The 26,333-nt window shown below is 37.1% G+C and overlaps 1 protein-coding gene across 6 annotated transcripts in view; it reads left to right on the top strand.

The window, feature by feature from the left end:
• The window catches only part of TAFA5 (TAFA chemokine like family member 5), a 439,448-nt gene that overhangs the window by 63,679 nt on the left and 349,436 nt on the right, over positions 1–26,333 (top strand). The window lies entirely within an intron of this gene.

Genomic DNA, 26,333 nt, shown 5'->3' with positions numbered 1-26,333 from the left:
TAGTTACCATCTTTAAAGCGCTCCATGTCTTAGGACCTGGCTATATACAAGACCGCATTCTGCCACCGATTGCCTCCCACCGACCGGTACGTTCACACAGAGAGGGCCTCCTCAGGGTGCTGTCAGCCAAACAATGTAGACTGGTGACCCCCAGGAGGAGAGCCTTCTCTGTGGGGGCCCCTGCCTTCTGGAATGAATTACCCCCGGACATACGAAGGATCCCCGAACTCCGCGCCTTCCGTCGTGCAGTGAAGACCCTGTTATTCCAGCAAGCCGCTCTGATGGGATAAATGATTTTAATTTGGTTTTAATGGGGTTTTAAAATTGGTTTTAAAATGAGAGTTTTAAATTCGGCCTATGATTTAATTATTTTAATCTGCTTTTAAATTCTAATTTGTACATTGTTTTTATTATGGCTGTTCACTGCCCTGAGTCCTTCGGGAGAAGGGTGGTATATAAATAAAATAAAATAAATAAATAAATAAATAAATGGGATCACCTTTCACGACTTTCTGGCAAGCAAAGTCAATTTAACAACTGCAGTGACTCACTTACCAAATGTGGCAAGAAAAGTGATAAAATGGGGCAAAACTCGCTTCACAAATTTATCACTTAGCAACATGAATTTTGGGCTCAATTGTGGTCGTAAGTTGAGGATTACCTATGTTGGTTAACAATATGGCCTTAGGTAAACTACTTCTCAATGAGATGGGATTGTACTACATTGTTCACAAATGAAATAAAATGAAGTAACTTTCATAAACAATACATTACTTGTGATATTTACATCTTTTCCTTTGGGATATCAAGTAAATGGGTAGAATGTTAGGCATCTTTTATGGAAAAAACAGACTCTACTGTTTCTCCACCATTTTTAAAGCATGCACAACAATGTCAGTAACATAGGTGTCAATTTATTTTCCTTATTTTGGCTCAGAGGAACATATTTTTTTGTTTATGTGCATTTTGGTGCATTCTGGTTGCTTGACCTTATCTATAAAGTTGATTCAAACTTAACTTTTGTTTGCACTTTTGTTCTAAACAGATCGACTCTGTTGAAAGAAACTGGTGATTACTGTTGCTTGTAAACCTCATGGACAACTTGAATAACAGAAAGAAAGTCACTTGCCATATCAATAAAGATACATAGAAAACTTTGGAATGAAATTAACCCAACTAGAGCCCTAATAGAGAAATTGGAACAGAGTAATTGCAATAACCACTTTGTGGATTAGGAAGCTGCCTAGTCTTCAACAGACACATAAGTCATTTGATACCTGGGTTTCTTTTCACTGGTCAGAACAATCTTTTTATCTGTCCTGGGAACAATGGTAAATTATAAAAATGTATAATTGCCATTGAGTCCTTTTATACCTGTGCCTCATACTTCTTATTGCCTTGCTACTTTACTCTGAATTTTACATTTTGATTTTGGTCCAGAGTAGGCAGCAAGTTCTCTGGCTTGCTAACGAACCTAAATAGCAGTATTTCTACCTTATTTTGGAGTGTAACTCTAATTTCAAAGGCTAGAAACGTAACTTCTTTTTTCCCCTCTTCTTTTCTTCACTCCTTGATCTCTGTGGTTGTCCGGCTGCTGAGAGAAATCCTGTTCTTATTTATTCTAGTCTCAAAAATTCTATGTCCTCTCCTAAAGCATCTACAAAATTCAATACTTACAAAATATCTTGGCTATCCGTTTTCTTAATATTTGCTTGATGTCTGGAAAATGATGAAAAATTAAAGGGACTATGTGCAGCCCCTATTGAAGAGAAGGATTAGGGGGACATGATAGCTGTCTTCTGATAGTTGAGGGGCTGTCACAGAGAGGAGGGGGGTTGACTCATTCTGCAAATCACCTGAGGGCAGGAGAAAAAGCAGTGGGTGAAATATCATTAAAGAGAGATCCAATCTGGAACTAAGGGGAAATTTACTGACACTAAGAACAATTCATCAATGGAACAGGTTGCGTGTTCATCAATGGAACAGAGTTGTGGGTGGTCCATCACTGGAGGTCTTCAGGAAAAGATTGCACAGTCAGGATGCAATAAGGTCTCCTGTCTTGGGGAGAGGGATCAGACTAGAAGACCTCCAAGGTCCCTTCCAACCTTATGATTCTATGACCGTGATGGAGAACCTGTGGCACGTGTGCCAGAGGTGGCATGCAGAGCCCTCTCTGTTGGCACGCGCGCCATCACTCCAGGTCATATCTCCGTGCCACTTCTTTCATGAGCTTCTGTTTCCCTGATAACAATGAAACAGAAGCTCACGAATGAAAAAGATCCCACCTCTTGGTGGGCTGCTGGTGTTGGGATGCCCCGCCTGCCACCGGCCAGCTGGTCTTCGGGTCTTTGCTGCACATGTGCGCATGTCCATGGCATGTTCACACATGCACATGCTCATCCACATGCATACATGTTTCAGTTTGGGCATGTGCATGCATGCAGTTTGAGCACTTGGTGTCTAAAAGGTTCACCATCACTATGATCTTTGATTCTATGTTTTACTTTTTATGTCACTTAGCACAGAATTGCCAGTCCCAATTATAGTAAGTGAGGTCTATTCTAAAGGAATTGTTTCTAGATCACTTTTCCCCTCTAGTACCATGTTTCCCCGAAAATAAGACTCTGTCTTATATTTTTTTGAATCCCGAAATAAGTGCTTGGCTTTATTTTTGGGGAGCTCTTATTATCTTGGGGCGCATGGAGCAAAATGGGTCTCCACTTGCCATCTTGATTTCTAGTTCTGCATTTAAATATTTTTGGGGAGGGTTTATTTTTTTGGGGGGAGGCTTATTTTAGTGCATGAGCTCAAAACCCTGATTGGGTTTATTATCAGGGGATGTCTTATTTTCGGGGAAACAGGGTAAGTTATGTCTCTTTCTATACTTGCAGTAGTAAATGGGAATGACCTTGAAAGTCAGGAGGAAGATTTGCAGCCTAGGCAACAGTCTGTCTGATGAAGAAAATCTGAGTCTGAAGGAGGGGCAGGGATGGAGAAAGTGTCTCAGAATGTGACCTTGCCTAGTTTTTAGGAGAGAAAAGTAAAGAAAGGGAGAGATTCTTCCAGACTTGCGAGATTCTGTTACTGCAACCTTACAATAAAGGTAGAATTAGTACTCATAGTTGGTGTTTCTGGTCTGGTCTAGCTGGAAGGACTGACAGTATTCCACCTTCTCTCTGTATAGCTTGTGGGCATAATCTGCATCTTTAGCAGTGGTGCGATGCTGCCGGTTTAACAACTGGTTCAGTGATCATGTGCTTCGCACATGCTGTGTGCATATGCACAGTTTTACAAATACTAACCTTCTGTGTTATCACTTGGGAGTAACACACCTGAGGCACAGCAATCCGCTCTGCCACGCTGAGAAGTTAATGGTAAGTAAAGCACAGGGGGGTGGGCCCACCTGATCATCAGAGCGAAGCGGTTCAGTCCCAGCTGATCGTCGGAGATACCGGTTCGCCCAAACCTGTCCGAACCGGTAGAATCCCACCCCTGATCTTTAGCCTGTGGATTTGGAGTCAAATTACGAAACAACCGACAGGAATATTTGGAAGAGTGTGGGGTTAATTTGTTTTTTTATTTTTAATGAAACCAGATAATTTCCCTGAAAGGAGAAAGTTTTGATTTAAAAGTCCCATGTTACTGACAAAAACTATCCTGATCCTATCCTCTTCTATGCTGTCACTCCTAAAAAGAAAATTATTATTTTATGCCAAAAGAACTCTCTTCCTTCTGCCTCTCTTTCTTCCTGGAACTAGCAAGTATGACGGGGGAAAGGGAGAAGAGGAAATTGTGTTTGTCAGGATTATGATTTATAGGAAAATGATGTAAAGTAACAACAGCTAGCCTTATTTGTTATTCATAGATGATGCTTATGTTTCTTTGGTTTAAATCACCTGATTAATACTTCTAAGTATTTCCTGAACTTTGTGTGATTAGAAGGTCAGAAGGAGAAAATGATGCAATATTCCAGTTGTGCTTTTAAAAGATGACATGCCCTTTTCTCTTTTAGGTATTGTTGTTTTGACATTGGTTTTGGAGACCGCCTGTTGTAAGCATCCTTGTTGTTGTTATGTCTGACCCATCGTGACCCCATGCACAACTTTCCTCTAGGCCTTCCTGTCCTCTACCATCCTCTGGAGTCCACTTAAGCTCACGCCTACTGCTTCAGTGACTCCATCCAGCTGCCTCATTCTCTGTCATCCCCTTCTTCTTTTGCCCTCAGTCTTTCCCAGCATTGGGCTCTTCTCCAGTGAGTCCTTCCTTCTCATTAGGTGGCCAAAGTATTTGAGTTTCATCTTCAGGATCTGGTCTTCTAAAGAGCAGTTAGGGTTGATCTCTTCTAGAACTGGCTGGTTTGATCGCCTTGCAGTCCAAGGGACTCGCAGGAGTCTTCTCCAGCACCATAGTTCAAAGGTTTCCATTCTCTGAGTAAGCATCCTAAAGAATGTTAAAAACCATTTATACATACATATATCTATTATATATAAACAGACTAAAACCCCAAATGTAGAAAATAAAATTATACTTGTGTTCAGTGCTTGCTGAAGAAAATATTATCAAGCTAGTTCATGTCGTCCACCTCCATAATGATGCAGTATTGCTGCGGCTCTATTCTGCAGGATATTAAGGTTAAAAAATATTTCAAAAGCTTCCATGGCTGTAGATCACAATAAAAAGCTTCCTTGGTGTTCAGACCAATAAATAAATTAGAAGAAGGGCTTTAAGCTCTGCATGATAAAAGGAACTGAAAGTAGGGCAGAGAAAGAACAACCTTTGTAAAGAGTCTTGCCTGAGGCTAAGAAGAACCAGAAGTTCATTGTGTATTTCAGCATATGATACAACAGTGTTGTAAAAAGCTGGCGACTTAGGCTTGGCAGAGCCCTTTTTAGATATATGTAATGACAATAATTGACAGGGTTTACTAAGTAAATCTTGTTGTGTGCAGCTCACATTCTTAACTTGCAACTTAAAATGTGGATGGTCAATTTTCCACGAAGCATTGTCGTATGGTGTTTTGTTACCTTTGATGACATATTGTTATTGATTTAAAATAATTTTAGGGCTATTAAGGTAAAGGCTTCATTATGGATGTCTCCCGCTTAAAAAAATAAAACATTTTTAAGGCCATATTAAAATTCATAGTAAACAAAATGGACAAATAGCTGAAAAAAATATTATTGAGTACCATAAAATGTGATCATATATCCAGCACAGGGGTGAAATGTGTCTGCTACTTGTTCGCTTCGCACGCAGGCACACTGCAGGCGCTAAGAAGCCTTTTCTGAGTCTGCAAAGGTAAGTAGAACAGCGAGGGGGGGGGAAACAGCTGTGCTGCATGAATTAGGTTCACTAGAAAGCAGGATTTCCTGCTTTCTAGTGAATGTAAATCGTGCAACACAGCTGATTGTCGCACAGCTGATCCTTGGAACTTTTTTTTTTTTTTACTTTTTTAAAGCATTTTTTTACCGGCGAACCGGTAGTAAAAAAATGCTTAAAAAGTTTTTTTAAAAAAAGTTCTGAGGATCAGCTGTGCAATAATCAGCTGTGCCACGCAATCTCTGAACTTTTTTAAAACATTTTTTAGCATTTTTTTACTACTGGTTCGCTGGAACCAGTAGTAAAAAAATGCTTTAAAAAGTAAAAAAAAAGTTCCGAGTTCACATGGCCCAGCTGATTGTCATATAGCTGATACTCAGAACTTTTTTTAAAAAAACTTTTAAAGCATTTTTTTTTTACTACCAGTTCAGGCGAACCGGTAGCATTTCACCCCAATCCAGCAACCCCAATTCATTAACACGAAAGAGAAAAGAGAAATGAATGATATTTTTTTCTGATTGTCTTTAAAAATCTAATGTTGTGGTGCTAATGCCTTATATATGCAATCAACAGAGAGATAGCATCAAGCATACAAGAAGTGACAGTACCACTCTATACTACACTAGTGAGACCACACTTGGAATACAGTGTCCAGTTCTGGTTAACATGATACAAGAAGATGCTGAGGCCAAAAAAAGAGAGCAGAGAAGAACAATAAAGATGATATGCTCAACCATACAATGAACAGCTAAGAGAACTAGCTATGTTTAGCTTAATGAAGAGAACGCTTAGGGGTGAAATGATAGCCATCTTCCAACACTTGAAGGACTGTCACAGAGAGTACAAGGTTGGCTTATTCTCCAAAGCACCTGAGAAAAGGACAAGAAAGAATGAGTGAAGCTAGTGTGTGTAAGAGAGAGATCCAATCTGGAACTATGGAGAAATTTCCTGACAGTGAGAACAATTAGTCAATAGAACAACTTTCCTCCCAGAGTTGTGAGTGATCCATCACTGGAGGTTTTGAAGAAAATATTAGACAACCATTTGTATGGGGTGGAACTATGATTCCTTTCTACAGCAGGAGGCTGGATTAGAAGACAATCCAAGGTCTCTTCCAGCCCTATGATTCTCACATTCCATAAACAAAAGCAGATGCTCGCTACATGAGAGCACATTTAAAGAATTTAAGCTTGTATTAAGACGATACCATGTAATTACATTAACTCTATTGATTCTTGAGTTAATTCTAACTTACAATAATTGATACTATTCTGTATGTTTGAGCAAAGCAAATGTTTGCAATAATTTCTGTCCTTTTGTTTTTTAAAAATTTCTATGCTTTATTAGATGATCTTTTTGAGTCTTTGTAAGGATATGTGGATAAAATAGGCTATTATTTATTAAAATTTAAATGTATTTAGATGGCTGCCCATGATACCATAACAATTTTGGGAGGCTAATAACATATGCTTTGTCAAGTGAAAAATGGGACAAATTCAATCTTCCTCTGGTTTATCCTCTAATTCCAAATATGTCTTCCTAATTCCAAATATCCTTGCAGTCATGTGACCAAGATTTGGGTGCATTGCAACCGATAGTTGTTTATGACCATCGTAACCTACAACAGTTACCTGATTACCATTTGTGTTCTTCACAGCCGGCTTCTGACAAGCAGACACTAGTCCTGCCCAATAGAAGTGAGCAATCAATTTCATATCCTCTGGATGAAAACATGCAGACACCTGTAGAAGTGTGCATCAAGTGCACCAATGACAGGAAGAAAAATAATGAGACTTTCCCAAGGGGAAAAATAGTCATGTGTTGGTGAGAGAAGACTCACTTCTGAGAGGAATGGAATCAGCAATTTGTACACCAGACAATCAATCTAGGAAGGTATATTGTCTCCCAGAAGCAAAAAATCAAAGAGGTGACTGAGTGCCTATTAAAATAACCAAACCTACATATTATTAAATCTTTCTCTTCTTTCATATTTGGATAAATGATACAACAAAGAGCCTGAAAACAATATCAAGGGACTTGCAGCTAGGCAGGAGAACTAAAGAGTTAGGAGTACAGGTAGTGTTCTCATCTGTATTTCCAATGGAAGGTCAATATCCAGTGAGTGAATGGAGGATTCTAGAAGTAAACTGCTGCCTTAAGGGATGGCACTGTCAAGAGATATTTGGATTCCTAGACCCTGGTTTAAATTACCAACAGAAAGGGCTTCTGGAATGTTTCATCTCACAAGAACCAGGAAGAATATATTACTAGATGAGGGTAGGTCCAATATTGTTACTATTACTGAAAATTGGTGGAGTGGAACCCATGTTTGGAACATACCACTAGAAGGACATAAATTTAGGCAGATGTTTGTCCTCCAAGCTTGCTGCTTGACTCCCAGATGTTTCTTTATCAAACTAAATAACATCTTCAGTGGGGTTTTGGGTGAAGAGTCTTATTTGTTTAATAAGGAGCTTGGATAGCTCAGCAGACTAATGCATTGTAATTTAACTCCAGCTGTCTGCAATTAGTAAGTTCGAATCTCTCCAAGGCTCAAGGTTGACTCAGCCTTCCATTCTTTCTAAGGTAGGTAAATTGAGGATCCAGTTTGTGGGGGCAATAAGCTGACTTTGTAAAAATATACAAAAGTATGAAGGCTATTGCTTAACGCATTGTAAGCCGCCCTGAGTCTCCGGAGAAGGGCGGCATATAAATCAAATTAAAAAAAAATACATTGTTCAAAAAACAAAAAACAAAAAACAAAAACCAGACCCAACAAAAGAGTGGGGGGAGTTGTATTGTATGTAATGAATCATTACACCGCTACAAAAATATACAACACCAAGGATTGAAAGCCTTCTTGAATGCATTTGGGTGAAAATTAGAGCAAAAAGAAATGACATTGCTAAAGGCATCCACTACAGGCCACCCAGCCAAGCAGAGGAAAAAAGATGAACTTTTTGATAATCAGTTAACTAACTAAGGTATACTGGAGACACACCACTGTAATTATGGAAGATTTTAACCACTCTGACATCAACTGGAAGACAATCTCTGCAGCAAGTGGGAGATTTAACAGCTGATATGCCTCACTGACATCTTTGACAACTGGAAGGTAGAAGAGGAAATTGGAGGGTCAGCTACATTGGTCTTAATTCTTACTAATAGGGATGAAATGACAGAAAGGGTAAAAGTTGTAGGAACTTTGTGGAAGAGTGACTGTGTCATAGTAGAATTCAACATAAGACAGGCAGAGGTAATTGAACAAAGGTCAAGCTAGTGTGTTAGACTCTAAGAGACTTGACTTCAACAAACTGAGAGTTTAGAAAGGTTTCCATGAATGGAAATCCTAAAGGGAAAAAACAATTCAAGATGCTTGGGAAACTCTAAAAAGTAAGATTATTAAAGCAAAATCAAACACAATACCACAAAGAAAAACAAGAGAACCCAGACAAAATCAGCAAAATCAGGACTCTGACAAATTGAGGAACAAAAAAGATTAAAAAATGGAAATGGGCATATAACTAGAACAGAACAGCAGCGAATAACCCAAATCTGCAAGAATGGATTTGGGAAAGATAAGGCTCAAACACCCAAAAAGTTTTTTTTTTCTTCAATATGAGAGGGGCAAGAAGAAAGTCAAAGAAATGATTGATCTACTAATGGAAGAAGATGGCAAGAAAGTAATGGGTATCAGGGAGAAAGCAGAACTGCTTAATTCCTTCTTTGGATCTGTCTTCACACAGAAGGAATAATTTGTCTGTGCTTTGCTTCTACAAAAAGCAGCACCATAAAGAATAGGTAAGAGAACACCTACTCTACAGCAGTTCAAATCACCAGCATCAAACAATTTATACCCCAGAGTTATGAAGAAGCTGAAGACATGATTTCAGAACCTCTGAACAGAACCATTAAACAGAACTGGGCTCCTGGAGCACCAGGGAACTACCAGGAAAAAAGCTGATATGGTCCCATTTTTCAAAAAGGGGGAAAAGCTGGATCTAGGAAATTATACACCAATCATCTTGACTTCAGTAACCAGGAAAATCCTGGAAAAGATAACCAGACAGCAGATTTGTGAGCACCTAACAATGAACAAGGTGATTACTAGAAACCTGCATTTGTTAAAAACAGGTCCTGCCAGAAAAAACTGTATTGCCTTCTTTGATAAAATGACTATTAGAGCTAGGGGTGACATGATAACTGTCTTCCGGTATTTGAAGGGCTATGTCAGAGAAGAGAGGATCAACCTATTCTCCAAAGCACTCGAGGGTAGGACAAGAATTTGTCTGAACTAAGATATTTTTAATCAGTAAATTGTTATTTCAAATGCTGATTTCATATAAGGTTCATTGGGCCATTTTTAGTGAGTTTCAGTGTACAGAATGAAGAATCGGGGGGGGGGGGAAATAAAGAAATAATAGGGTTTGGCCTTCCTTAAAATGCACAGTTCCCTGTGATGGAAGCAAAAGTTGGACTTTGAAGAAGCAGGATAAGGAAGAATATTGGTGTTTTTGAACTTTGGTGGTGGAGCAGACTTCTGAGAAAAACTATATGTAGTTGTTTGAAGTTGACAATGATGGCATATAATTAATCAAAATGTACATGAGCCAATTAACATTTATAATATGCAGCACATATTTTCCAACAATTATAGAATATATTGTATTTTTTTATATAAAGTCCTACTTCCAACTGCTCCCTTTATTATTCAGGCACTTGTAATTCAGTTCATTCATACATATTTTTTTTTAATTTGATTTATATTTAATTTGATTTTACATCTATCCTATGTATACTCATAATTATTTACCGTATTTTGGGAGGAAAATGTAGAGAGATACACTGGAGTTTTTTGCTTTGTTTTTCAAGATCTGAGGAGGTTTCAAATGAAAGTAATTTCTTTCAGAATCTTAGGTAGAATAACTATTTGTTTTAACATTTAATTTTTGTTAGTGGTGTAGTCATGTGACTAAATTAGTAGGCAGTTCCACGTGATGTTCTTTAATTGAAGTGTGATCATATAATAAACCCTGCATTCAATAAATATTGGCTCTGAATAAGCTTTGGGAAAGCATTTTTTTCTTTTTTTTTTACTGTGAAATGATTAAATGTTGCAAGCCTGGATGAAAAGTAAATTGTTGCTACAGTGTAGCTAGAATAACTGGCTAGCCTAGATTTCATATATACCCAACTCATTCCCTTTCCATTCTTTGTGGATGACAGCTGATTGTTATTCATTTTATGTACCACGGCAGGTCTGCCAGGTTTTCAGGAAACCGGAAAGCAAGCTGGCTGACAAATATAACTTTTCAGTCTTCACAGTTATTTTAATATCCTGCATTAGAGTTCTTGATGTGATCTATAAAAAGTTCTTTTTTAGAAGTAGAATTTCCCATCCTCTTCTATTACAACTTAACATTTTGATTTCTCTCTCTGGTCTAAAGGCTATGCACTACATGTGTGCATGTGTGTTTTCATGTCTGTATGTGTTTGTCTGTGGACCTTTGTGTATCTGTGACTGTAGAAGGCTGGATGCATAGTTTTGGTTCTCAGTTTTGGTTTATGATGCAGTATATTGTGTTCTTCAGTAAAATAATGTATAAATGTCTTTGAAGTATCAGATTAAACATAAATGTTTTAAATATTACTATAGTGACTACTAGCAAGTATGAAATGATGTAACGATTTCATTAGTATTTCTGAAAGGGAGACATTTAATGTTTGATGGAAGCAACATTAGGAAGTAATTTAACTTTAATTTTTAAAGAGAGTCAATAATAATTCTTAGAAAACTGAATGTTTACACTTATTTGATATAGCAGTATACTTTTCAGGCTAACATAAGAGCTAAAGAGAGCAACAAGAAAGCAGTAAAAACCTATGTAAAACAGTTTTGTGAGTTAGAAAGAATATATACAGTATGACTGCACTGGAAGCCCTACTAATCAAACCATACAAGATCAACAGCAGAATTTTCTCTCTTGGCTTTCCATATGGTTAAAATTATAAATTCAACTATAGAAATATGTTGCTTTCTCAGATCTTTGGATCAGAACAACATAGAATTCTTATAAACAGTTCAATATACCCAATTTATGTCCATAGTAAACACATTGTATCCTTACGATTTATATTGATATTGATTGTCCCTAATATGATTTGATTGCTTATTTGTACCCTATGACTATCATTAAGTGTTGTACCTGTGATTCTATTCTATTCTATTCTATTCTATTCTATTCTATTCTATTCTATTCTATTCTATTCTATTCTATTCTATTCTATTCTATTCTATTCTGCCTGAAGTATTTATAGATTCTTTTCTTTTTTCCCCCTTAGAAGTCTGTGACTCTTGTAATTTTTTCAAATGTATATGTAAGGGGCACCATACAATGGCATTCCCAAGGGAAGCGAAGAGATATATATCCTCTTTCATTTCCATTTGAACAGAAATTACCAGCAGTGTCAAAACTGATTATTGTGTTCAGTAAAATTCTGTCATTTTCTTCAGTTATAGTATAATTGCTATTGGTATATAGTAATGGAGAGCTAGTATGGTGTAGTGCTGCTGCAACAGTGTTTAGCTGATACGAGGATGGAAGACTATCAATGAATTTTAGTGCTACAGGCAAGATTTGAAATTTAAAAAATGAAATAAAATTCCAGAAGGCATTGGTGCTGAATTTAACTTGAAGCATTTCTACCTTACTTTTGATCCTCATTTAGCCATGGAAATAATTAAGAAACTCTGTGTTAGTTACTATAGTATCCTATTCTATTCACTGGGTGAAATAGTAAGAAGAAAATAATAGGAGGTCCTTTAAGAAATAAAAAAAAAGTATAATGAATAAATACAGGGTCTAGAAATGCATTACAAAGTACTGTATATTTTACAATTCTGTGATATGCAGTTTTCCAAACACATCTAATCAAATTTGTTCAGTTAATTTTGTCAGAGGAAAATAAAACAGATTCCTGGGGAATATTTAAATATGCATTTTTATTAATTGGCTGTGGATTAAGGAATTAGATTATTCTGAATGTGTATCTCTTTGAAAGCAACAGACAGCATTTGTTTTAGATGTTCATTGCATTGTATTAGTACTTCTAAAAACAAGAAGTTTTGGTGATGTATTAACTGAAGATCATTTTTATCATGCTCATAGATGGCGCTATATATTTCAGGATTTTTTCTAAACCAAGAACACACGATGTAACAGTTCTACATTTAGGATTTCATGGAGAGATGTATTCATTTCTTTTAGATTAAAGCAGTTGGCTATATTATCATGGAAGTGGAGCCTACAGAGATATTCAACTCTTTCCTCATACCCACCATAGAGCTATGGTGGGTCAGTGGTTAAAGTGTGGTATTGTAGGCTACTTCTGCTGCCTGCTGGCTGCCTGCAGTTTTGCAGTTCAAATCTCACCAGGCTCAAGGTTTATTCAGCCTTCCATCTTTCTGAGGTCAGTAAAATAAGGACCCAGATTGTTAGGGGTAATATGCTGACTCTGTAAACCACTTAGAGAGGGCTGTATAGCACTGTGAAGCCATATAGAAGTTTAAGTGCTATTGCTATACCTTGTAGAAGAGGAGTCAGATGCAGTAATTAGATAAAAACAGTGGTCAGTGAAATAGTGTCTATGATTGTTTATGAGTTTTGGAATGCCTGCCCTATGTAAGTTCTCTGCAAAGCTAATTAATTCAAATAAAATTTTAGAGCTGTCTGTTCTGTTTGTTTTAAGGATGCTGATATTTTAATTGTGGAAGATGGTTTCTTCATTTCAGGATAATAAACATCCATTTTCTTGTGTTTCTAATTATTAGGATCCCTGAATCAGAAAGATTTGTTGAAATGTAGTAATAAATGGTTGGAAATTAGAGGAGGAAAAAAAGTGCAGAATGAAGTTAATGATGCAACATAAAAATAAGGTAACCTGTGACCCCTGAACAAATTGGGAATCTTATTTTGATCGGTGTGGTGTGAAGGAATGATGAAGGCGATAACCTTGTGAATGTGGTGCAGGGTGAGAATAAGTATCTCCTGAAGTACCAAAAGTGATCCAAGATCCAAGGCAAGAGACCCTGCAAGAAGAACAGATTGGGGAAGATGCAAAATCATATCAATAACTGACAGCATTCACTGCTAATCCATTTAAAGGGACTACCTATGTGAAGCTCTATCCTTCGTTCGCTCTTCAGGTCTCCCTCACTAATCCTTACTAGATTTTTCTAATGCACACACTTTTGTATAAAACACCATGATCAGGGGTGGGCTTCAAAAATTTTAGCACAGAGTTCTCTGCCTGGTCGCTGGGTGGGTGTGGCCATGGTGGGTGTGGCCTATTCAGCCTCCTGCACCATGGTGGGGGGTATTTTTGCCCTCCGGGGGAGGGCAAAAATACCTTTCATCCTCCCTTCGAGGGATCCATCTTCGAGGGATGAAATACCTTTCATCCTCCCTTCAAGCCTCCGGGAGGATGAAAATGGCCTCCCCAGGCTCTGGAGGCCCTCTGGAGGCTGATCTTCTCGTAGGCCTATTTTTTGCTCTCCCCGAGCCTCCACGCCTACCCTGCACTTACCTGCATCCAAAATGGGCCACGTGAGGACTCCTGGGAGGGGAGGGGATGGGTGGGCGGGGCCAGCCAGGAGTGGGATTCGGGGGTTCTCCAAACTGCACAGAATCTTAGCTAGAGGTTCTCCGAAACCCCTGCAAACCCCCAGCAGCCCATCCTTGACCATGATTACAACTTTGATAATTGGGAAAGTGGGCTGAATCTCCAATAGTAGTAAGCAGGTACAGAAAGCTTAAATACTGGAGGGAAGGTAGAGAGAAGATACTACTTAAGTACTATATCAGGGTGCAGAAGACTGTATGGCCCAGAGTTTTCTCTGAATCATTGATGGCAGGTAAGTATGTAACAGTCTTTCTTTGGAGCATATAAAAGGCCTCTGGTCTTTATCTATTTGTCAGCAAGACAACTCCCTAGAAGAGAACAAAATAATAATGCAAAGAAATTGGTGCAGAAGAAATTATAGTTTATTATAATATATTATGCTACTATAACTGTGATGGTGAACCTATGGCACGCAGACCTCTCTGCGGGTATGCGAGCTGTTGTCCAGCTCAGTTTAACCATGCATGTGCACGCGCCTCCCGCCGGCCAGCTGATTTTTGGGATGTGTGGGGGGCGCAGGGGGGTCATGTGCATGCATAGAAGGTGGGGTTGCACTCCCCCACACCCCGTTTTTGGGCCCAGGAGGCTGCAGGGAGGACTGCTAGGCCCAAAACGGAGCGTGTGGGGGGGTGCATGCACATGCGCAGGGAGGACAATGAGGTCATGCTTGCATGTGCAAGGGGTGAGCGCACTGCATTATGAGTGCCGGCACGCACGTGCTGTTGCACACGCTTTCGGCACGCGATGAGAAAAAGGTTAGCCATCACTGCACTATAGCATATTTAATGTTGGTTAAATTGAAATATATTTCAGCATTTACTAAAAGGGATGTACTTGGTGTTATATCTGACATGCACATTTTAAAATCTTACTGTTTGATGCAAGATTCATTTGGACTACAATTCCAAATTTACTAGTCAGCATGGTGAATACAAGTAGGGAAGTTTGAATACTTTCTTGTCCCCCAGGCTAGGAAGTCTATTTTATGAGTATGCTTTTTTCTTTTGCCATAGAAATCTAGAAAAATGTCAGTATCTTTTTATACATTTCCCATAAGATTCTTTAATATTTAGAAAGAGAATTTACCTTCAGGCTTTTTCTCACCATAGGTTTCACTTCAGCCATCAATGACTGATTAACCGGACCATTTGATATTCCAGGCTTTTTTATTAGTTCCAGGAATTAAGATGATTTATTTATTTTAACGGTTTAGATTCTTGGCACATAAATTCATGGTGCTTTTAAAATGTCCTGCACCTTACTTAGATTTTGTTCTGATATATAACCACCCACTTTATTTGATGCGGTGGCTCAGTGGCTAAGATGCTGAGCTTGTCAATCAAAAGGTTGGCAGCACAGACGTTAGAATCTCTAGTGCCGCATAATGGGGTGAGGTCCTGTTACTTCTCCCAGCTTCTGCCAACCTAGCAGTTCGAAAGCACGTAAGAAAAAAAATACAAGTAGAAAAATAGGGACCACCTTTGGTGGGAAGGTAACAGCGTTCCGTGCGCCTTTGGTATTTAGTCATGCCGGCCACATGACCATGGAAACGTCTTCGGACAGCGCTGGTTCTTTGGCTTTGAAATGGAGATGAGCACCGCCCCCTAGAGTCGGGAACGACTAACACATATGTGTGAGAGGAACCTTTACCTTATTTGAAGTATTCTCTAAATTGGTCTCCTGTTGGTTCTATACATTTCTTTTTTTATCATTAGCAAATATAACATTCTGATTACTGAGATAATATATCTTAGAAATATAGGGATGGAAGAGACCTTGGAGATCTTCTAGTCCAACCCAAGGCAAGAGTCTTTATACCATTCCAGACAAATGAATGTCCAGTCTTTTTTTGGAAACCTCCAGCAATGGATCACCCACAACTCTGGGAAGCAAGCAGTTTCATTGGTTAATTGTTCTTCTTGTCAGGAAACTTCTTAATTCCAAGTATGATTTCTCTTTAATAAGTTTCCACCCATTGCTTCTTGTCGTACCCTCAAGGGTCCTTTGGAGAATTAAGTCCTCTGTGGCTGCCCCTCAAGTACTGGATGACTGCTATTATGTCACCCCTTAATTGTTCATCATACAAGTTAGCCTCCAGATGCCTTTGTTGCTCTTCCCTGCATTCTTTCTAGAGTCTCAGATTATTATTATTATTATTTATTGAATTTCTATACCGCCCTTATCCCGAAGGACTCAGGGCGGTGAACAGAATAAGATTTCATATACATATAATAATTTTTTATATATATATAAACAGTAAATAATAAATTGAGTCAACTTAGTGTATCTGCTAAGACCTTGGCATAGAATTTAGATGTTTATGCTAGCCCTGCTTGTTGAAACAGAAAGGTCTTCAGGGCACGTCGGAAAGTGCGAAGATCTGGGATTATTCGTATTCCAGGGGGTATTTTGTTCCAAAGAGTAGGTGCCCCCACAGAGAAGGCTCTCTCCCTTGGAACTACTAGACAACATTGTTTTAATAATGGTACTATGAGTAGGCCTACTCTGTGAGAGCGTATTGGTTGGTGGGAGGTTATCGGTTGCAGAAGGTGGTCTCATAAGTACTCAGGTCCTAAGATCTTTTTTGTATCATGGTAACCAGAACTGGAAGCAGTATTCCAACCTTAAATTGAAATATCATTACTATTATCTTCAATATAGTTTAGAAGTTTTGAGTAATCCATGTCAAAGTTTCAAATAAAAAATGAATATATAAATTTTAGCATTGTGCTGTCATTGCAATCTTTCTTTTAACTTTTCAAATATGCCTTTTATTCCTAATCCTCAAAAGACCATTTTTAGATATGTGGAAATATTGGCTTTTAAAATGCATCTTTATTTATGAACATAGTTTCAGGTCTCATGTTTCCATATTACTTTTTATAGCAGCTCATCTTCTCCTTGAAAGGCTAACTTTGCTTTGTAGATTGAAATACCAAATAAAATTCCTGTTAAATGTGTGAAGGGTCAAAATAACAGAAAAGTAGTTGCAACGTTCCTACAAATATGTCTGTCTGATGTGTTGAAATGATAGCATTGTTACTGCAATAAAGGTGCTTGCAGTAGTATATAGGCTTTTTTGTTGTTTACTGTTTTTGCTTCTTTTGCTTTTATTTGGTCTGGAAGAATATATGGCTTTTTCATTTTGCTAAAGCAGCGGTGAAAATAATATATCCATTTTCCACATCACGTATGATTCAAGTTACCAAATATTTCAATTTTAGAGAATCATCTTGATTTTATACTTCATTAATAGTTGCATGAATGGAAGTTCAGCATATCTGAGCTGCATGAGTTTGGAAACACTAATTACTGAAATTTCAGTTTCCACATTAAGCGAGTACTTGAGAATGTACCTGCAAAGAGCTGAAATATTTTTGATGTTTCAGATTTCGTTAACTTCTTAAATGAAGTTTGAAGGAATAATTAAATGAATGAATACATTCCGTGACATTCATAAGCACATCTACAAAAAACATTTTGAAGTGTCCACAATCTTGTAACAAATATTTTCCTTAGTAGTTTCATATTATTTCTTTCATTGGGCAAGTGATTTTGGTGTTGGAATATCTAGAAATAAATACATACATCCTACTATAACTGATCAAATTGCCTTGCGTGAGGTTTTGCAATGGACATTATTCCATAGCAATGTGTTTTGTGCTCAAATAAATTTGTCCATGATAGGATGCAGTTACATTTATTTTTAGAGTGTTGTTTTGTGTTTCTTCACAGAATGATGTAGAATAGTGTTTCCAAATCAATTTGAAATGGATTTTCACAGTTTCACGTGTTGGAATAAGAAAGGCCACCTGGGTAATTTTTAGTCCAAATGTTTTCATGGGAATTTTTTTACTTCTTTATTTAAGAAATTTACAGAACAATCCTAGCATACATGGGGGAGGAAGAGAAAAATGCTGCTACTATGGTAGCAAAACTGTCTCTGTATGCTATATATGCTTGGTGGAATAGAAAACCCATAGGGGGAAAAATAGTTCATATGGTATAATCCAATGCAGTATAGTGTCTTGTAAAATATAGAAATGTAAAACAGTTTATGTTTATATTTACTAAGGCCAATAGGCTGGAGACAACTAAGGCACTGAAAGAGCAGCAATCGAGATTCTTAAATAATTAACTGAGAGAGAAACTATAAAGGTCAAATTGCAATAAACTATATTTGTTGTAATTGTCCTGCTTTAATTAAACTGAGAGTAAGGACAGAAGTAGACTCACTCAGATAAGAACTGCTATATGTGCAATAGGAGTAGACTAGTACTTCTGATAGCCACTTCATCCTAGAAAAGATCTTTGATCCATATAAATGTGCACCAGGATGTTCCTGATTCTTTTTTCCTGCTTTCCCATATAGGGACACAGCAAATTGGTGAGCTGAATGCATTGGATACTGTTTTGTGGTTTGTTTTTTCAACTCTCAACCATTTCCATCACCTCAAGGGAATTTATTTATATTTATATTTGTTTATCAACACATTTTCAATTCAGATAGGAAAGGCTGGTTTATATTTGATTTTCAAGCCACAGGTTTTACAGGGAACTTTGCCATTCAGTGGTAAGAAAATAACAATAACAAAAACAATAACAAGAGTGGACACTCTTGGCCAGAGTTTTCTGAAATCTAGCAATTAGAGTATTGATCATCAAATTCCAACTACCTTAATGGTTTAAACTTTTTAATTACTCCGTTGAGAGAATATCAACCAACTATTATTTGGTTGGAAACTATCATTTCTGTTGGGTTTCAGCCAACATTCAATCTATGTCAAGACTTCCAAGTTTTGCTGGTTCTCTTGGGTCTGTGAGCATCATTTGATACCATCAACCAACAAATTATTCGGTATTTGGCAGTAAAAAGAGTCCCTGAGGATTTTACTCTGCCAGTTGTTGCCAACTATAAGGGGCAGTAGTCTTCTTCATTTCAAGGCCATTGAGCCAGACATATCTAAAGACATTTTGTCATGCCCCTGTCGGAGACTGAATCTGTGGGGGAAGATGAACTGGAACTGGAGATGACAGAGAGCGAGGGGGCAGCTCTGTTGGCTTCAGAGGAAAACAGGGACGGGCAGAACCAGGATTTTTCAGGATTAGAACAGCTTGAAGGCAGGGAAGAACAGGGGCAGAAGGACCAAGAGAGGCTAAACAGTGAGCAGGAGAGACAGAGCTCAGATGAGGAGCAAGGACCACCCCCTCCTGATCCTTGAGTATGGAGAGACGAGAGAAGGCGAGAACAGTGCAGACTGAGCCGGCTACTCGGGAGGAGAGTGCCACGCCCTTCTTCACAAGGCACACCTGGGGACTGAGACTTAAGGAGAGGCTGTGGGAAGGGGCATTTGTCAGGAACAAATGTTGAATCTGTGGAGCCTCATGTGCACTTGCTGATGTCTGGAGATTACTGTGCTCTGTCTTGTGTGCCTTGCCCCATTTGCCTATTGAGCTGGACTTCTGGCCTTGGTTACTGCTTTGTTAACCTTGCTTACTGGACTTCTGACCTTGGTTACTGCTTTGCTCACCTTGCTTACTGGACTACTCTCATCCAGAGGCTGTTGAAGGTGCATGTGAGAGCTTGGCTTCAGGACTTGTAGTTAATGTGGGGACGTTTGGGGGCAAAATTGGAGCAATAAAGGGGAGTTAGACATGTTCTCTGGCTGTGTTGCTTCCATGCCATGCCCTGGATCATCACACATTTCCACAGTCATATAACCAGCATGACATCACAAAGCATTGTTATGAAATGGTACCTATTTATCTACTCACATTTGCATGATTTCTAACTGCTTGGTTGGCAAGAGCAGAGGCAAGGATGGGAGCTCACATTATCGTATGGCAGCCGGGTCTTGAACCTTGGCTACTAGATTTCCAGCTGACCCTAGTGTCTTAATCACCGCACTGCCCCCTCCCAAGTCCCCATGGACTTGGCAGTACTGTTAGAATAATTCTGGCTCTTTATTAGGATAATTCTTAAACATGATTCTGAAAATTACAGTGCGTAATTTTATTCCATATAATCCTGCAGAAGACTAGAAGTTTTCTAGAGCTTTGCATATTATTTGTATATGAAAGAGTCAGGTGGCCACAAAATTAATGAAAAAAATAAAATAAATGTTCATCTTTCAGGGGTGGTATAGCAGTACCGTGTTTCCCCAAAAATAAGACCCTGTCTTATATTTTTTTGAACCCTGAAATAAGTGCTTAGCTTTATTGCCATGCTCTCAAAAGCCCAATTGGACTTATTATCAGGGAATGTCTTATTTTGGGGAAAACAGGGTACATTATTACACTAGGTAAGGTACTAGATTAGCTGATTTCCAAAGGCCATTTTAATCCTTACATTTTATGAATTTTGTAAATCAAGAAAAAAAAGTAAACTTTCATATAACTTGAATGAATGAAAGATAACTGTGTGCCATATTATCTGCTTAGTAAATGTATTCCACTGCAAAATTGATCGATAGTGAAATAATTTAAATCCATCTACATTTCTCTTTCAGTTTCTCTTTTGCCTAGCATTTTTGAAGACTACCTTAAAAAATAGGTCTTATACTGATAGGTCTTTTTTAAATTCCAGTGGAGTCAAAATCAGAATAGGTTTATTATATACAGCTCAATAATCAGTTTTAAAAGAGGGTATATCACAGGAACAGAAGTAAATAAAAGGTCTCATATCTACATGGTTGATTTCAGTGAGATGTTTAAATTGCATTCCTCTATATTTGCAACCTATCCATATGCATGAATTATTTATATTCATGGTAAGCTGTCCCAAATATGGAATATGGATAGGGCAGAAGTGTAATTCTATCGATACAATTGTCTTTCCTTTTCACTGTGCACAGAAATCATCAGAATAAATATTGGTTTTCAATCAGTATGGAATTCAAGAAAACGTGGGAAGAACTCCTTAAGCATAATAGTATAATACATTTTAACTATGAATACACAATTTCACATACAGTACTATTCCATTACATCCTCCCTTACATAATCACAGCACTAATCTCAGAGTCTTCCTAGAGAGTAATAATTATAATTTCAAGATAGAATGTTTCTGATATCTAACAATTGCTTTTGCTATATTTTGCAGCTTGTTTCAAATTCACATATATTGATTTGCATTGGTGCATCTGTAGACACATTCTTTAAAAGTCATTACTTTACATATTTATATAGTTCTTAATTAGTGCAGTACTATTTCTTTTATTATGTTTGGGGAGTATTTTAATATGTGCATGCATGTATGCCTGGTGGCTCAGCAGACTGATAGCATTGTGATTAACACCAGCTGTCTGCAATTACTGTAAGTTCGAATCTCACCAGGCTCAAGGTTGACTCAGCCTTCCATCCTTTCTAAGGTGGGTAAATTGAGGACCCAGTTTGTGGGGGCAATAAGCTGAAATATACAAAAGTAAATATACAAAAGTATGAAGGCTATTGCTTAACACATTGTAAGCCGCCCTGAGTCTCCGGAGAAGGGCGGCATATAAATCAAATTAAAAAAAATAAAAATAAAAATGTATGCATGTGTGTGTATGTATATGTATATAGGTATATATACATATAGGTATATGTATATATCAGTGGTGGGTTGCCCCCGGTTCTGACCGGTTCTACAGAACCGGTAGTAAAACCGGAGGGAGGCTCTGTCCACCGACCCCGAGGTCATCAGAACACTTCTGCGGATGTGCAGAAGAGTGTGTGCGTGGCCCCATTGCGAACCGGTAGTAAAGGTGAGTAGAACCCACCCCGTGTTTGTGTGTGTGTGTGTGTGTGTGTGTGTGTGTGAGTGTGTGTGTGTGTGTGTGTCTGTCTGTCTGTCTGTCTGTCTGTCTCTCTTTGTGTGTGTCTCTCTCTCTGTGTGTGAAGAATATACCATTCTAATACCGGTAATATTAAGCTGGTTTCTAAGATATTGTCAGTCTGGTTGACTGCAGTATTCTACATCAGTCTTGCACTGTAGTATGGAGTTAAAGCATTCTCGATGTTTATATCCTTTGATTTCTTAAATTATATTAAATCTGCATGCATCAGAAGCAGACCTCATTTCAAGGGTAAAAACAATGTATACAGGGATAATTTTTGTACTATGAATAAAATGATACAAAACAGATATGCAAAGAGGGAAAATATCTTCTGGGATATTGCTTATGTTCAAATAAAGAAATCATTTGACATTTTAGATCAAGCAAATCCTCATTTCATGTCCAATATTCACTCATAAAGCAATAGATGGCAATATAAACAGAATATGAATAAATTTTGAACAAGCCATCTTCAAATTTCGGTGCCTCGATTCTCAAAAAAGCTCTTTAACTAGGATATTGAGCAGAATTTATGTAAACGATGCAGCTATAACATTTTTGTATCAGAAATAGTTTTAGCATAAATTTATCTGTTTGAAAATAAGAAATAGGAAAAAAGGGGAAAAGCAAGTGATTCCATGGAAATCTTGTCCTGGAGAGCAAATGAATTAAGCTCAACTTTAACAAGATTAAATGGCTTTGATTTGTGGTTCTACCAATACTGTGGATTTTCTTCTGTAGTTCTGAATGGATAGCAGTTTCCCACACAGAACTTAAGTGCAAATTTGATCATTATTCTTGATAATACAGTAATAAAGGGGTTTGAATTTTTTAAACGTCTGTGCATTTTCAGTGAAACCTTGGCGATCTCTTTCTTTTATAATCTGCTTGTTAATTGGTTTCTTTTAAAATTAAGTGATAATTTTGTCACATTGTTACTATTTTATGTATTTCATCTTTTTCTATCAGCTTTCTTTCTCTGTTTTTCTCTTTTGCTCTCTAATCTATATCTATCTGTCTGTCTGTCTGTCATGATTTTAACATTCCTCTGTAAGATACCTGGGAAACTTTATATACAATACATTTTACACTACATATAAAATGAAGCACTAGTTGTAATTGTGGTTGTTTCGCAAAATATTAATATATTTAAAAAATTACCAATTGTTGATAAACTTACAGTGGTACTGTTGGTTAGATTAGGGCAATTTGCACTGCTAATACAGCTCAGAATTTATTAAATGGATTATCCATTAGAACAACGCTTAGCAAAATGTACAGTATGTTGTTACAAAACCTGTTAAGGTTTAAAATAGTTTGCTTATATATTTTATTTTTAATATTTAATTGATGCACAATTTAAATATCCTAATACAGCAATAGGAATGAAAGAAATACCGAAATGAGAAAAAACATACTTATAATATGTTTAAAAACATATTTATAACATATTTAAAATAGAGGATATTTCTCTCTATAGATACGTTGTTATGAAATGAATCCCAAGGGAGTTTCATATTTTAAATGAAAGTGATCTGTTCTGTGCTGCTACTTAATTTATGCTTATTTAGCTTTGATTATACTGTGTAATTTTATACATACTGTCTCCATTATATGTTTGTTTTTCAAATATTCTAGTCCTAAATGACTGCTTAATTAACCTATTAAATATCTTTGTATGCAAGTAATATAGAAAGCTTAGAAAATGCAAATGCCACTACATTTTTCCTTAATTTAGGCTTCAGAGGGATAAATGTATATATTAAGATGATCCCTTATCAAACAATAATGAAAATAATATATGTGGGGGTCTGGAGAATGTAACTGAGTTGTCTCAAATAACAATGTGCTAGCTGGATTTCTTATTGTTAAGTGTTGTATATAATTTCATGATGGTAACTCAAAATCACTTGTATTATAGAGAGGGGGAAACTGATATTGAAGGTCACAGTGGAGAAAGTTACGATCCCTGTTCTTATTTCGCAAGAGTATTTTACTTACAGTAACAGCCTTCAGATGGAAACTATCTCGAGATTATTTGTTGGCAATTTATTTATTTATTTGTTTGTTTGTTTATTTATAGAATTTATATTGCCGCCTGTTCGCACATGGGGGACTCAAGGCGGCTTAAATAATATATTGTATCGTATCCTGATGCCAATAAGCTATGTTGCGCATTAATACCTAGTTGGTGAGATTAAGGTTTTTAAGCTATGTTCTATGTTAAGGTATGCTGATAAACATGGTATTAATTCAGAATTGCATAGGCATTCTAGTTTCTAATGTAACTGAAAAGGCATTTCTCCTGTTATCATGTTAATTGCAGGACCATCTCTCCCTGGTTGTACGTACTTGCCCTATTAGATCTGGCAGGGAAGGCATGCTCCAATTCCCCTCTATTAGGGATCATCATCTGGTGAGACCCAGAAAGTCTCTTTTTGTCATGGCACCATTCCCTTGAAGATTAGCTTGCTTGGACCTTATTGGATTATTTTAGAGTTATAAAGACCTGTTTCTGTTACCAAGTCCCGTACCCTGGGTGCATGATTATACCGTAATCATATTGTCTTGGTTTTCTCTTTCTTCTTCTTCTTCTTCTTCTTCTTCTTCTTCTTCTTCTTCTTCTTCTTCTTCTTCTTCTTCTTCTTCTTCTTCTTCTTCTTCTTCTTCTTCTTCTTCTTCTTCTTCTTCTTCTCCTCCTCCTCCTCCTCCTCCTCCTCCTCCTCCTCCTCCTCCTCCTCCTCCTCCTCCTCCTTCTCCTTTTCCTTCTTCCTCATCCTCTTCTTCTTCTTCTTCTCCTTCCATATCCATCATCCTATTTTTATCAACAGCCACATGAAAAAGTGCTGCTGAGTTTTGTCCAAACCAGTCCCTTAGATTTTGAAACCATTGAGTTCATTTGCCTTCAATCTTTCCCTGGAGGATTAAGTGAAGTATGCTGTATTTTTCCGGGTGTTGCATCACATGTCCAAAATATTCTAACTTTCACTTTTTAATGGTTTTAATTATTTCCCTTGCTTTCCCAGGCGGCTTATCACCTACTCGTTTCTAATTTTGTCAACCCAGTTTATATGTAACAGCCATCTTGTAAATCCACATTTCAAATGCTTGGTTCTTGGACAGTGTGTTATTGTTCGATTATGATTTTTTAAAATCTTGTTTTTATTCATTGTTGACTGCCCAGACTAATATAGGCAGCTGTATCAATTTAATGCACAAATAAATAAATAATAAATGAATACTTTCCCAAATATCCATTTCGTTAAGCAATTTTATGACAATATGCATGACTTTTTTCTCCTTCCTGTTTATGAGAAACAGATACAATGTGGGAAAAGTACTGTAATTGCCAATGGACAATGTACTTATTTCCTTTGATTCCAAATTGGTTTTCTTCTTATATATTATCAGTACATAATTGGAATCTTGATACATAATAAAATCTGTCTTCTAGAAACTCCAGTTCATTAATATTCTATAATATATTTTTATTTATTAAAGAATAATCAATTTCCTGTATTACTATGTGATACTTTATTTTGTCTCATGTTTACATTATTTTATTCTGAAGATAGAATAGTCTATATATTAGTATTTGGGCTTAGAACCTCTTACACTGTTCTGTTTCATTTCATTTTAATGTTTTAATTTTTAATTCTGGTTTGTGACTCAAACAAAAAATTGAAAAATTACACTGAAAGATAATACACATTTGTTTGGGTATATAAATATATCTACTTTGTTGATCTAGATGCATATTATTTGTGCTTTGAAGACCCAAGTAAGTGCAGGTTCTCAATGTTTTCTAATGTGAAGACATTTATATATGGAGAATATTAACAATGGTATAAATATGGGAATAGTACACATAAATATTTCTCTTCTAATTGTTTTCCATCATGATATTGTACCCAATAATGGCATCTGTTCTTTAGATTTTGCCATCACAAGGAACCTTAGACATGGTTACATTGAAGTAGTGTTGCTTATGTGTAGCTTTTTCCAGGGACTCTTGTCTTCAGTTATGAGATTGTTTTTTAAGAAGGGGATGAAAGTGATTAATGACTAATGTTTCTGCACTATTGCTATTATTACTCAACTCTGCTCTATTTAAAGGGATGTTGGCATGTTAGACAGATACATCTAGATCAAGCGATATTGGAAAATACATACACTGCAAATTTATTCTTCTTGATAGTAAAATAGATTATACACTAGATGGATATATGATTATTAATGAGCAGATATATTTCTGGTGACATAATGGTACTTCAAATCATAATAGCAATATTGCGGACAAGCATGCAGGTCCTCAATTTAGAACAGTAAAGACATTCATTCTATGAAAACTTTTTTATTCTTAAACATTAAGAATCTGTAAAAGAAATGGCCAGATGAAATACATAGTATATGAAATGCTGGAAGACTATAGAATTTGTTGATGGAAAGAAAACACTGAATGAATGAGAACTGGAGAAGATATCACTGATGGAATTAACTGTAGTTGTAAACAAA

Source organism: Pantherophis guttatus, chromosome 7, assembly GCF_059756535.1.
Source record: "Pantherophis guttatus breed Tessera chromosome 7, ASM5975653v1, whole genome shotgun sequence".
In the NCBI taxonomy this organism is placed as follows: Eukaryota; Metazoa; Chordata; class Lepidosauria; order Squamata; family Colubridae; genus Pantherophis; species Pantherophis guttatus.
This window is presented reverse-complemented; position numbering and strand designations above follow the sequence as displayed.